The following is a 12,664-nucleotide window of genomic DNA, read 5'->3' as shown; positions in this document are numbered from 1 at the left end:
TGGTGCTGGAAAAGCACAGCTGGTCAGGCAGCATCCGAGGAGCAGGAGAATTGACATTTCAGGCATAAGCCCTTCATCGGGAACTCGACTCTGATCTCCAGCATCTGCAGTCCTCCCTTTCACCTATCCTACACATCCCTAGACGCTATGGGATAATTTAGAATTGTCAATTCATCTAACTGCACATCTTTGGACTGTCGGAGGAAACCGGAGGAGACCCATGTAGACACGGGGAGAATGTGCAAACTCCACACAGACAGTCCCCCAAGGTTGGAATTGAACCTGGGACCCTGGTGCTGTGAGGCAGCAGTGCTAACCACTGAGCCACCCTACCGCCTTCAGCCACTGTGTTGCCCTCATCCACCTATCTACCCTGTCTGCATTATTTTGAATACCTTTACCAAATCTGCTCTGAATCTTCACCTCCCCAAGACAATGAGTGCCAACTTTTGCAATGTAAGAAGGTAACTGAAGTTTCTTGTCCCTGGGACCTGATATTCTCCTGAATGCTTCTTGTCATTTATGGGAGGGGTGAATGGCCTGTTTCTGCATTGGTATGGAGCAGAGCAGACCCCCTCAAAATATTTTAAGAAGGTAGCCTGGACCCTAATTTTTACTTATTTTAAAGGTAAAGCTGTGTTCCAGATGCAATTCGACAGGTCAAACTACTCGATGTTAAGCAAAACACAATTTATTCAAACACTACGATATAAAGGAATATAAAGAAAGAAGAACTTAGAATACCTTAACCCTATTGGAAAACCTAACAGAATAATAAATACAATACTTATTACTAATTAACTGTTCCAATATAGTAGGATCCCATAAACACACCCCTTAGCAGAGCTCAGCAGCAGCAAGGAGAGAGAGAGAGAAACATCAATCTGGATAAATGCGAGATGTTGCATTTTGGTTCAACAAATAAAGGTTGGGTTTAAACAATAGTAGGGCCTTTGGTAGTGTTGTAGAAGAGAGGGACCTCTGGATGCAGCCACACAATTCTTTGAAGTTTGTGTCACATATAGACACGATGGTTAAAAACGCACACTTGCCTTCATTACTCAGTCCTTTGAGTACAAGTCTTTGGACGTCATGTTGAGGTTGTACAAGACTTTAGTTTTTTTAGTTTTTTTTTAGTTTTAGATTACAGTGTGGAAACAGGCCCTTCGGCCCAACAAGTCCACACCGACCCGCCGAAGTGTAACCCATCCATACCCGTACATTTACCCCTTACCTAACACTATGGGCAATTTAGCATGGCCAATTCACCTGACCTGCACATCTTTTGGACTGTGGGAGGAAACCGGAGCACCTGGAGGAAACCCACGCAGACGCGGGGAGAACGTGCAAACTCCACACAGTCAGTCGCCTGAGGTGGGAATTGAACCCGGGTCTCTGGCGCAGTGAGGCAGCAGTGCTAACCACTGTGCCACCGTGCCGCCCAGTGAGACCTCTCCTGGAATACTGTATCCAGGACTGGACAGTAACGCCCAGTTATCAGAAGGATATTATCCAGCTGGAGAGGGTTCAGAAGGTTTGAGTTATAAATGTAGGCTGGGACCTTTTTGACTGGAGCATTGGAGACCAGAGGAGGTGACCTTATAGAGGTTGGGATGCGATCCGACTGAGGTTTATAAAATAATGAGAGGTATAGCGAGAGTTAATGGGAGTTGTCTTTTCCCTTGCATGGTGGATTTCAAGATTACGGGGCACATTCTTGAAGTGAGAGGAGAGAGATTTAGAAAAACATAAGAGGCGATTTTTTTACACACAGGATGGTTCGCATTTGGAATGAACTTCCTGAGGAAGTGGTAGATGCAGGCACAGTTACAAGGTTTAAAAGACATGTAGATAGATGCATGAATGAGAAAGATTTGGAGGGATATGGGCCAGGAGCAGGCAGGTGAGACTAGTTTTATTTGGACATGAACTGGTTGGACCGAAGGGTCTGTTTCTGTGCTATATGACTCTATGACTCTATATCAAGTAAAGACTCAGAGAGTAGCAGCCAGGAGACACTTAGTGCAGTGTCCAAACCTGTTGTCACTCCAACAGTAACTGCTTACAGCTAAAACAAGCTAAAAGTTGGAAATCCCGGTCTGTGAGAGCTGGCCACACCCATCCGGGCTGCTTCTATTATTCCAACTTAAAAAAAAACCTCAAGGCCTCTCAAGCTCTTTACGTTACCACAAACTGCTCAAAGTCTTTTGTTCAGTCTCTCAAAAGAAACCAGGACAAAATATACCTGGGTGGCGCGGTGGCACAGTGGTTAGCACTGCTGCCTCACAGCGCCTGAGACCCGGGTTCAGTTCCCGCCTCAAGCGACTGACTGTGTGGATTTGCACGTTCTCCCCGTGTCTGCGTGGGTTTCCTCCGGGTGCTCTGGTTTCCTCCCACAGTCCAAAGATATGCAGGTCAGGTGAATTGGCCATGGGAAATTGCCCGTAGTGTTAGGTAAGGGGCAAATGTAGGGGTATGGGTGGGTTGCGGTTCGGCGGGTCGGTGTGGACTTGTTGGGCTGAAGGGCCTGTTTCCACACTGTAATGTAATCTAATCTAAACCTCTTAAAGCCACAGCATCGCCATTGTCTGCTATAGGTTGAGGATTCCTTTCTATCCATCACCAGCCTCTCGCTGTATCATCTCTTTCCCTCATCTTTGGAAGTTATTTTACAAGGCCATGTTTTCAGATGCCCCAGCTCTGTTCACGTTTTGCTCAGTATTGTTTCTCCTGATTCTCCCACAAGCGTGTGAGCATCTCATTTAAAATCCCCTTCATTCTATTAGACAGTGATGTTTGACCGTGGTCACTGCTCTGTGAGAACAAGTAAGAAATCTTTGATGAAGTTTGAATGAGGTGATTGCTCCCTGTGACACACGCTGGCTCTCTGTCTGATTGTCCTCTGAAACAGCTTCCAACTCCTGATTAAGACATCCTGACATCTGTGCATAAGCAACACTTTTGTGCTGAGCGAGCACAGTTTTATCCATAAGGATGAAATAGTGCCACCCTGACATTCAGAAAGACTCTGGGCATGATCATTGTGGAATATTGGCATCCAATCAGCATTATTACTCTTGCCAGGCATACATTATTTTGAAGACCGTGCTCCAAATAAACTCTTGTCTGCCCATTCCTAATGACCAGGAACCGCAGCACACTTAATGGAGCATAAATAAAAGGTTTGCATTTGTGTAGCACCTCTCATATCCTGAGGCATACCAAAGTCCTTTTGCCGCAGTACGATGACTGATGCACTGCACACTCCTGCAAGCTCATTTGATTTATTATTGTCACAGGTACCTAAGTACAGTGAAATGTTGTGTTTTACATGCAGTACAGGTAGATGGTGCCATACAAAGATCATAGGGTGATTGAATAGAGTGCAGAATACAAAGTTATGGTTGCAGAAAAGGTGCACAAAGAGCGAGATCAACATTAATTTTGAAATTTGTGAGGTCCATTCAGAAGTCTAATAACAGCCGGGATGAAGCTGTTCTTGAATGTGTTATAGAACATAGAACATTACAGCGCAGTACAGGCCGTTCGGTCCTTGGTGTTGTACCAATCTGAAGCCTGCCTATCCTACACTATACCATTTTCATTCATATGCTTATCTAATGACCATTTAAATGTCCTTAAAGTTGGCGAGTCTACGACTGTTGCAGGCTGTTGGTACGTGTTCACGTTTTTGTATCTTCTGTCCTATGGAAGAGGTTGGAAGAGATTATAACTGGGGTGGGAGGGGTCCTTGATGATATTGGCTGCCTTTCCCAGAAGTATAGGTGGAGCCAATGGATGGAAGTTGGCTCCTGTGATGGACTTGGCTGTAGTTCACAAGTCTGTAGTTTCTTACGCTCCCGGGCAGACCAGTTGTCCTACCAAGCCGTGACGCATCCAAATAGAATACTTTCTGTGGTGAATCTCTAAAGGTTAGTGAGAGTCCTTATGGACATGCTGAATTCCCTTAGCTTCCTGAGGAAGCAGAAGATGATGATAATGGCCAGATACAAAATTCTGGTCGTGGTTGTTAAGATTTAATTATTGTCCAAGGCCAAGTTTCCCATTCTTCTTCAAAATGGTGCCAACGTTGGTGCCCCGCCAACAGGATCTAAGTCTAACCTCCAATTTGAAAGACGGCATCTGTGTTAGTGCAGCACTGAAGGAGCAAGCAATACCAGTCCTCCTGTGCGATAACATCTTGGGGCGAGAGAGCTAAATAGAGATGGTGTCATTGCCAGTCAGGATAGTGTTTTCTTTACCCAACATGGTCCCCTCAGATACTTTATAAACTATAATTTCTCAGTGTCTGAATTGGACTCACCGTCAGCTCTATGGTAATTAGAGGGTAATATTGTCTGTGTACCATTGCGGTTCTGGGGGAATTTAATTAAAATATATGGTGTTTGAATGAGTGCCCAATAGATGTGCAGGGACCAGGCAAACTGCAGTTTGTTCGAACAGTACGCAGCATGCTACTGACTTGATAGGGTGTAATGATTAGAAAAAACAGCAATGCATTTTGCTAAAGTACCAATTAACTCCATTAGGATGTCACCTTTTATATAATGCTTCTTTTCCTGAAAGATGTCATCATGCAGTAATTAAGCTGTTGGCTAGCAAGGCTGGTGAAACTTCCTTATGTGCAAGCTCATTCCATGAAGGGAGAGACTGACCGAGGGGAAAAGAATATAGCTGGTCCTAGGGAGTCCAAGGATCAATGGTCAATTAATTGCCCTCTCATATTTCTGAATTTGTATAATTAGCACAATTCAGCGCTGGTTATAAAATAATAAAATGTATGAAGAATAGGAGGAGAAACATTGATTGGGAAAACTCATTTTGACCACTTATGTATCTGAGTCTCAGCTCAGAAAATCAAACGCTTGAAAGATAAATTATGATAGGAGTGAATTGTAATGGCATCCTGGCAGGCGAGACAGGTTGTCAGGCACGGGCAACAAATATCGGTGACAGTGAGCGACACTCGCATCCCAGGGAAAGAAAGTGTACGTTTCTGAAGTTTTTAAAAATTCATTTACAGAATGAGGACATTGGCAGCATTTATTGCTCTTCCCTAATTGCCCAGAGGGTAGTTAAGAGTCAACCACATTGCTGTGGGTCTGGAGTCACATGTAGGCCAGACCTGGTAAAGATGGCAAGTTTCCTTCCCCTAAAGGACAGTAGTGAACCAGATGGGTTTGTCTGGCAATCAGACATCATTAGATTTTTGACTCCAGATATTTATTGAATTGAACCCAAGTCCCTGGAACATTATTTGGGTCTCTGGGTTAATAGTCCAGTGATAATACCACTAGGTCATCATCTCCTTCTGGTCATCCTGTACTTCCCTGAGTGATGCTGCTTGAGTGAGCTGCTCTTCATTGGGAATGGCTGACTGGGAATTTGCCCTCACATCCAATGGGAAAAGCCAACAACAATATGAAATTTTGGCCAATTGATGGACAATGATCCCTTTAAAACTTTCTTTGCTGTGTAGAGCTCAGTTCAGTGATACTCATTTAAAGTAGCTATGTACGGGAAGTAACTTGAAAGAATGAGTTTGAGGGCACCGAATATGGTACCTTTATGATTGCTGTACAATGTAGAGGGACTACAACCCGTAATCACCTTACTAATCAAGAACCTCTGACATAAATAGATTCATTGGCCTGCGCAGTCCTCTGTAATTCCACAGACACATTACCCTCTGGCTGAAGAAGTTCCTCCTCATCTCAGTTCTAAAAGGTTGGCCCTTCATTCTGAGGCTGTGTTCTTGGGCCCTAGTCTCTCCTATTCATGGAAACATCTTCTCCACGTCCACTTTAATCAGGCCTCACAGGATTGGATTAGATTAGATTAGGTTCTATTTGATTCCCTACAGTGTGGAAACAGGCCCTTTGGCCCAACAAGTCCACACCGAGCCTCCGAAGAGTAACCCACACAGACCCATTTCCCTCTGACTAATGTACCTAACACTATGGGCAATTTAGCACGGCCAATTCACCTGACCTGCACATCTTTGCAGTCTGGGAGGAAACCGGAGCACTCGGAGGAAACCCACGCAGACACGGGGTGGATGTACAAACTGCACAGACAGTTGCCCGGGGCTGGAATCGAACCTGGGACCCTGGTGCTGTGAGGCAACAGCGCTAACCACTGAGCCACCGTGCTGACCCCTGTATTCTGTAAATTTTGTGTGTGTGGGGGGTTGGGGAAGAGTGTGAGTGTGTTTGAATGTAGCGGGTGGGGGGAGAGAGAGAGAGAGTGTGTGTGTGTGTGTGTGTGTGTGTGTGTGTGTATGGGGGTGGGGGAAGAGTGGGTGTGTTTGTGTGCAGGGGGTGGGGAGGTGGACAGGTGTGTGGGTGTGTTTGTGTGCAGGGGGTGGGGGGGTGAACAGGTGTGTGGGTGTGTTTGTGTGCAGGGGGTGGAGGGAGGGTGGGTGTGTTTGTGTGGGGTGGGGAAGGACGGGTGTGTTTGTGTACAGGGGGTGGGGGGAAGGCGGGTATTGGGTGTGTTTGTGTGCAGGGGGTGGGGTAAGGGCGGGTGTGTGGGTGTGTCTGTGTATACGGGGTGGGGTGAGGGCGGGTTTGCGGGGGTAGAGGGAGGGCGAGTGTGTGGGTGTGCAGGGGTGGGGGAGGACGGGTGTGTTTGTGTGCAGGGGTAGGGGAGGCGGGTGTGTTTGTGTGGGGTGGGGGAGGACGGGTGTGTGGGTGTGTTTGTGTGCTGGGGATGGGGGAGAGCGGGTATTGGGTGTGTTTGTGTGCAGGGGGTGGGGGGAGGGCAGGTATGTGGGTGTGTTTGTTTGCAGGGGCGGGGGAAGGCGGGTGTGTTTGTGTGGGGTGGGGAAGGACGGGTGTATGGTGTGTTTGTGTGCAGGGGGTGGGGGAAGGCGGGTGTGTTTGTGTGGGGTGGGGGAGGACAGGTGTGTGGGTGTTTTAGTGTGCAGGGGGTAGGGGAGGGCGAGTGTGTGGGTGTGTTTGTGTGGGGTGAGGGAGGACGGGTTTGTGGGTGTGTTTGTGTGCAGGGGGAGGGGCGGGGCGGGGTGTGTTTGTGTGGGGTGGGGGAGGACAGGTGTGTGGGTGTTTTAGTGTGCAGGGGGTAGGGGAGGGCGAGTGTGTGGGTGTGTTTGTGTGGGGTGAGGGAGGACGGGTTTGTGGGTGTGTTTGTGTGCAGGGGGAGGGGCGGGGCGGGGTGTGTTTGTGTGGGGTGGGGGAGGACAGGTGTGTGGGTGTGTTAGTGTGCAGGGGGTAGGGGAGGGCGAGTGTGTGGGTGTGTTTGTGTGGGGTGAGGGAGGACGGGTGTGTGGGTGTGTTTGTGTGCAGGGGGTAGGGGCAGGGCGGGGTGTGTTTGTGTGGGGTGGGGGAGGACAGGTGTGTGGGTGTGTTTGTGTGCAGGGGGTAGGCGAGGGTGGGTGTGTTTGTGTGGGGTGGGGGAGGACAGGTGTGTGGGTGTGTTTGTGTGCAGGGGGTAGGGGGAGGGCGGGTGTGTTTGTGTGGGGTGGGGGAGGATGGGTGTGTGGGTGTGTTTGTGTGCAGGGGGTGGGGAGAGGACGGGTGTGTGGGTGTGTAAGGATGGGGGAGGGTATGTTTGTTTGTGGGTGGGTGGGTATGTGTGTGTGTGTCTGAGGATTCCACTGTTGCACATTCCATTGCAGTTTCACTTGAATAGGTTGTAACTGTGACAAATTTGAGCTATTTGTGTTATCTCGGCTATTCAGTGCTCTTGCCTTGTTATCTCTTTGGATATTCACAGCTTGTAAATTCATGCACCATTATCTGTACATTTTTCAGTTTAATACAAAGAAAAATGATTGATGCATCAGTACAAAATTAATATGCACCCCCTGAAAAGAGACTGGAGCTCAATATCTTAAAGGGCAAAACACTGACTTTGTTTGAAACCTGGTGCTTTTAAGTGATGACCCTTTCCCCTTTAAAGAACCCCACTTATGCCTGTGGGTTCTCACTCACATAGGCTCATACATGCTGCAAGCAAGAGTTCCGTATAGAATGTGCCGACACCTATTCAACCACAGAAGATCTCATGACAGTGCCCAATTCTGTTTGTATCTGGCTCAGACCACAGGGAGGGCATTAGAATAGAAACCCTGGCACTTCTTACTTTTATTTTATCTGCTGTAGCTTGGACCACTGAAACCAATTGCAAAGCCCAGGGCAGAGAGCTCTTGTGGCACAGTGATAGTGAACCTCTGAACCAATTTGAGCCCCATCTGCTTCACAGGTGTATCATACATTTACTTCAACAGGTTCATCAGAAATATCTATAATTCAGGACACCAAGACCAACTGTGGCAGTCTGAACATGTGCCATCTAGGCTGAGATTAGCCAGCATGACCCAAATCGCATTTTGGACCTTCAGGCAGTGATGTTGGCTGAGCTCTTCACTGTACTTATGAAGTTAACAATTTTAGCAACTTTCAGTACATTGTGAAGTATTGGCAAAACTTGGTCATCCAATCCCTACAGTGTGGGAACAGGCTATTCAGCCCACACTGACCATCCAAAGAGCATCCCGGTCAACCCACCCTATCCCTGCATCCCTGCATTCCCCATGGCTAACCCATGTATCCCTGGGCACTATGGTCAGTTTATCCTGGCCAATTCACCTATTTTGCACATCTTTGGAAAACCAGAGCATACGGATGGAGCCCATGCAGACACAGAGGGGGGCATGCAAACTCCACACAGACAGTCGCTTGAGGATGGAATCGAACCCGGGTCCCTGGCATTGAGGCAGCAGTGCTAACCACCGAACCAGCCACTTGGTCCAGTTACATCTAGAGCTGGGATTCGAACTCATGACCTTCAAAGGTGAGCAGCTTTGAAGTGTGAGGAGAACTGAGGCTGGGATTTTGAGGAGGCTCCTTTTGAAGTTGTGCAGTTGGTGGGGGTGCGAAGGAGAGGAGTTGTTGGTGTGGAAACGAGGTGTAACAATGAAATTTGAAAGTGGAAATGTATAACAAAATCTTTTTCGGCAGTAAGGCAAGTGATGTATTGTCACTGGCTGAAGCAATCCACATAAATGAGCAGCTGATGACAAATTTACCAGAAGAGGTTGTGGCACAAGTCATGTTCAGGATGCTGAAGCTAAACACTTGACATGACAGAAGCAGAGGTCAGTCCAATCCACCTTTTCACATGGATGCCTGCCTCTGACTTGAGATGTTATGGGCATTCTCTGTACAATTACTCAGTTAAACCCATCAATCTCTGATCTTGCATCAATTCCTAAATCGTGTGGAATTTTCAGCTCCCAGAGATTAACCTCAGCTTCTCAAGACTCTGCGCATATTTGAAATCTTTCATTCCTGGCACCAAACCAGTAAAACTGCTTTGTATCCTCTGCCAAAGTCTTGTCACCCTTTGTAAGGTTCAGTGCTGAGAGCTGAACACAGTACTCCAGTTCAGGCCTAACCAGTGTTTTATGAATGTTTAACATCATTGCTCTTGTGTTCTATTCCTCTATAAATAAAAAATAAAGATTTTTTTTAATAGCCTCATATCAACTTCTGTTATTGCAATCCTTGAATCTTGCCTCCTTTTCTTCCTCCTAAAGTGCATCATCTCTGTACTGCCTATTCTGCCAGTATTTTTATACCATCCTGAGCTCAGTGTTTAATTAAGCTGGTCTGATCACACATTCTTGTACAGTGCTTCATTGCTTCACCTTGTGGGTGGAACTAGTACATCAAATGACTGACTCCCACTGACAGGGAAGATTCCATATGAGCCTTGGGACTCTGGCCCTGTAAGCATGAATCTTCTCGAATAGAATATAAACACTACAGTGTGGAAACAGGCTATTTGGCCCAACGCGTCCACACCAACCCTCCAAACATCCCACTTAGACCCATCCTCCCTACCTTGTAACCCTGCATTTCCCAAGGCTAACCCACCCTGCCCTGCATATCCCTGGACTCTCTGGGACAATTTAGCATGGCCAAGCCACCTAACCTGCACATCTGTGGATTGTGGGAGGCAACCCACACAGACACTGGGAGAATATGCAAACTCCACCCAGACAGTCACCCGAGGCTGGAATTGAACCTGGGTTCACTGCTGCACTGAGCCACCGTACCACACTGTAAGTTCAAAGTTCTGTAAATAAATCACTTGAACTTAGAATTAAAGCAATCTTTGTGAGAAATGAGATGGACAGGCATTAAAACCCAATATTAAATGGAGGTCTGTTTCTCTTCTCCTTATATTTGTTTGACGAGCAAGATCGACAGTATTGTACATCTCCGGTTTCTATCACTCCACCTGCTCCTGGACCCCGAAATCTGGAATTCTGTCCCTGAACCACCTTGCCTTTCCATTTCTTGCTCCATCTTTACACCCTTATTAAAATCAGCCTCTTCAATCAAGATATTAGCCATCTGCCTTGATACCTCTTTGTGTCCTAGTGGTTTAATACATTGGAGGTGCTGTATAAAAATTCTTACTGTGGCTATCTTCCTGAGTATATGTTGAATAGTGTCTCCCTCTCCCTCTCCCTCTCCCTTTCCCTCTCCCTTTCCCTCTCCCTTTCCCTCTCCCTTTCCCTCTCCCTTTCCCTCTCCCTTTCCCTCTCCTCTCTCTCTCTCTCTCTCTCTCTCTCTCTCTCTCTCTCTCTCTCTCTCTCTCTCTCTCTCCAACTAAAACAAATCGTTAACCTATCCTTGCTAACAAATTCTGTTTCTCTCTTCAAAATGTGTGTCTGCTTCCCTCCAGCTGTGGATTTAATCTTCTTCATTTGGGTTATGTAAAAATACTATTCCAATAAATTTCAGGCATTTTAAACTCCGTCTCAGATAAATGACAGTCCCCAGCACAATAAATACTGCCTCTAATTTGACTCTAATCTTGTAATCGTACCCTAAGGAGCAATAACAGTGGCAGGACTGGGAATGGACTGCAAGCTATTCCACTGAGTCACAAAGGATGAATTGCATTTTAGTCAAAAAAAAGATTTAGATGTGTAACAAATTCACTCAGGGATATAATTAAATGTTCAATAATAATTTTATTTAATCTCTGTATCTGATGGTAACTAGCTGTCTTCATTAAAGTATAAATTGCCCACCCCGCCAACTAGTTATGACAAAGTTCTTTGCAGAAGCCAGCTATCTTAACTTGCGATCAAAATACCAGCAAAGTGAAAGAGAACAGTGGAGCTGCTGCTCCATAGAGTCACACAGTCGATTAGTAAGAATTTGGTCCTAAAAGCTCGTCTCAATAATGGTGACCATGGCAGCCATCACTGATTGTCATGGAAACCCATCTGGTCCAGTAATTGAAGAAGAGCAAAGAACTGGGGATGTTGGAAATCAGAGACAAAAAGAGAAATTGCTGGGAAAGCTCAGCAGGTCCAGCAGCATCTGTGGAGAGAAAGCAGATTTAATGCTTTGGGACGAGCGACCCGTCTTCAGAGCAGAAACATTAGGGAAATAAATCAGCAGTCCTTACTTGCCTGCCGATGTCTGAAGTCGCATGACATCAGGTCTCAAAAAATGCATGACCTGTAAGCAGTCAATGCAGGCAGTCGATCCATGTAATATTTTGTAAGTTCCACTTTGGGAATAGAACCAGTCTGACTCAAGATTGGGATACAGACAGACTCGAACCTGCACCTTTAATGCATTGTCTGAGCTGAGCTAGAGTCGTAGAGATGTACAGCTTGGAAACAGACCCTTTGGCCCAACTCGTCCATGCTGACTAGATAGGTCACCTTTTGTTATAAAACCTTAAGTTATCTTGAGAATGTGACTTAAAAGAAGTTCTGGGATATACCTAAACCATCAAACCCATCCTAAAAGATGAAAGACTTAACAATCTAGGTTTGTTCAATGTATCTTTGTATTGCTGTAATCTTTTGCTATAAATTCTGTGTCGCATGGTCCTGCTTCACAACCACCTGATGAAGGAGCAGCACTCTGAAAGCTAGTGCTTCCAAATAAACCTATTGGACTATAATCTGGTGTTGTGTGATTTTTAACTTTGTCCACCCCAGTCCAACACTGGCTTCTCCAAATCTTAATTTCTTTTGATACTTTTTGTAACTCAAAATGGTGCCAGACTGTGGCGACAGGACACGTTTCACTTTGTCTTCCTTGATGTATGTGACAGTAAAATCACTCATTACCACAGTCGAGCAGCTTTAAAAAGCTTATGTATTCTGTGGCTCCACTGCGTCTCCTGACTGGGGATCCCTTCAGGACGCATTGACTCCCAACATGGACTTCAAGTTGGTTGCAATGTCAGCCGAAATCCCCTTTGCTGCAAGAGAACAATTGTCTCGTTCTTTGGGAAACTTCTAAAGGTGAAAGGTGCTGGATTGGAAATTGGAATCCTGTCCTGCAAGATTGATTTCCCACCGTTATCTGCAGTTTCAGCACAGTTTTGATGCAGGGGATGAGAAAGAATCCCAATTTACCGTACCGACGACTTCTTTCACTATTAGAGGCACCAATGATTTTTAAAAGGTTTGACATTGAGTTTTTAAATGGACTGCTCGAACAGTTGTACAGGATGGCATTGTGCTTGATTTGCTAAGGGAGTGCTTTGGCTTAATTAATACAAAACAGCAGACACCCACGCACAATCTGCTATTATTGATGTGCCCCTGTGTGGAAGCTGCAGTTTTAACACCCAGTGTCTC

At 46.1% G+C, this 12,664-nt stretch overlaps 1 protein-coding gene across 6 annotated transcripts in view; it reads left to right on the top strand.

Moving 5' to 3' along the window:
• Positions 1 to 12,664, top strand: part of cd276 (CD276 molecule) — a 356,577-nt gene that overhangs the window by 241,312 nt on the left and 102,601 nt on the right. The window lies entirely within an intron of this gene.

The sequence above is a fragment of the Chiloscyllium plagiosum genome, unplaced genomic scaffold (assembly GCF_037043375.1).
Source record: "Chiloscyllium plagiosum isolate Xiang-an unplaced genomic scaffold, Cpla_swu_hap1 HiC_scaffold_42, whole genome shotgun sequence".
NCBI lineage: Eukaryota > Metazoa > Chordata > Chondrichthyes > Orectolobiformes > Hemiscylliidae > Chiloscyllium > Chiloscyllium plagiosum.
The sequence above is the reverse complement of the archived record's forward strand: the minus strand, read 5'-3'. Positions and strand labels throughout refer to the sequence as shown.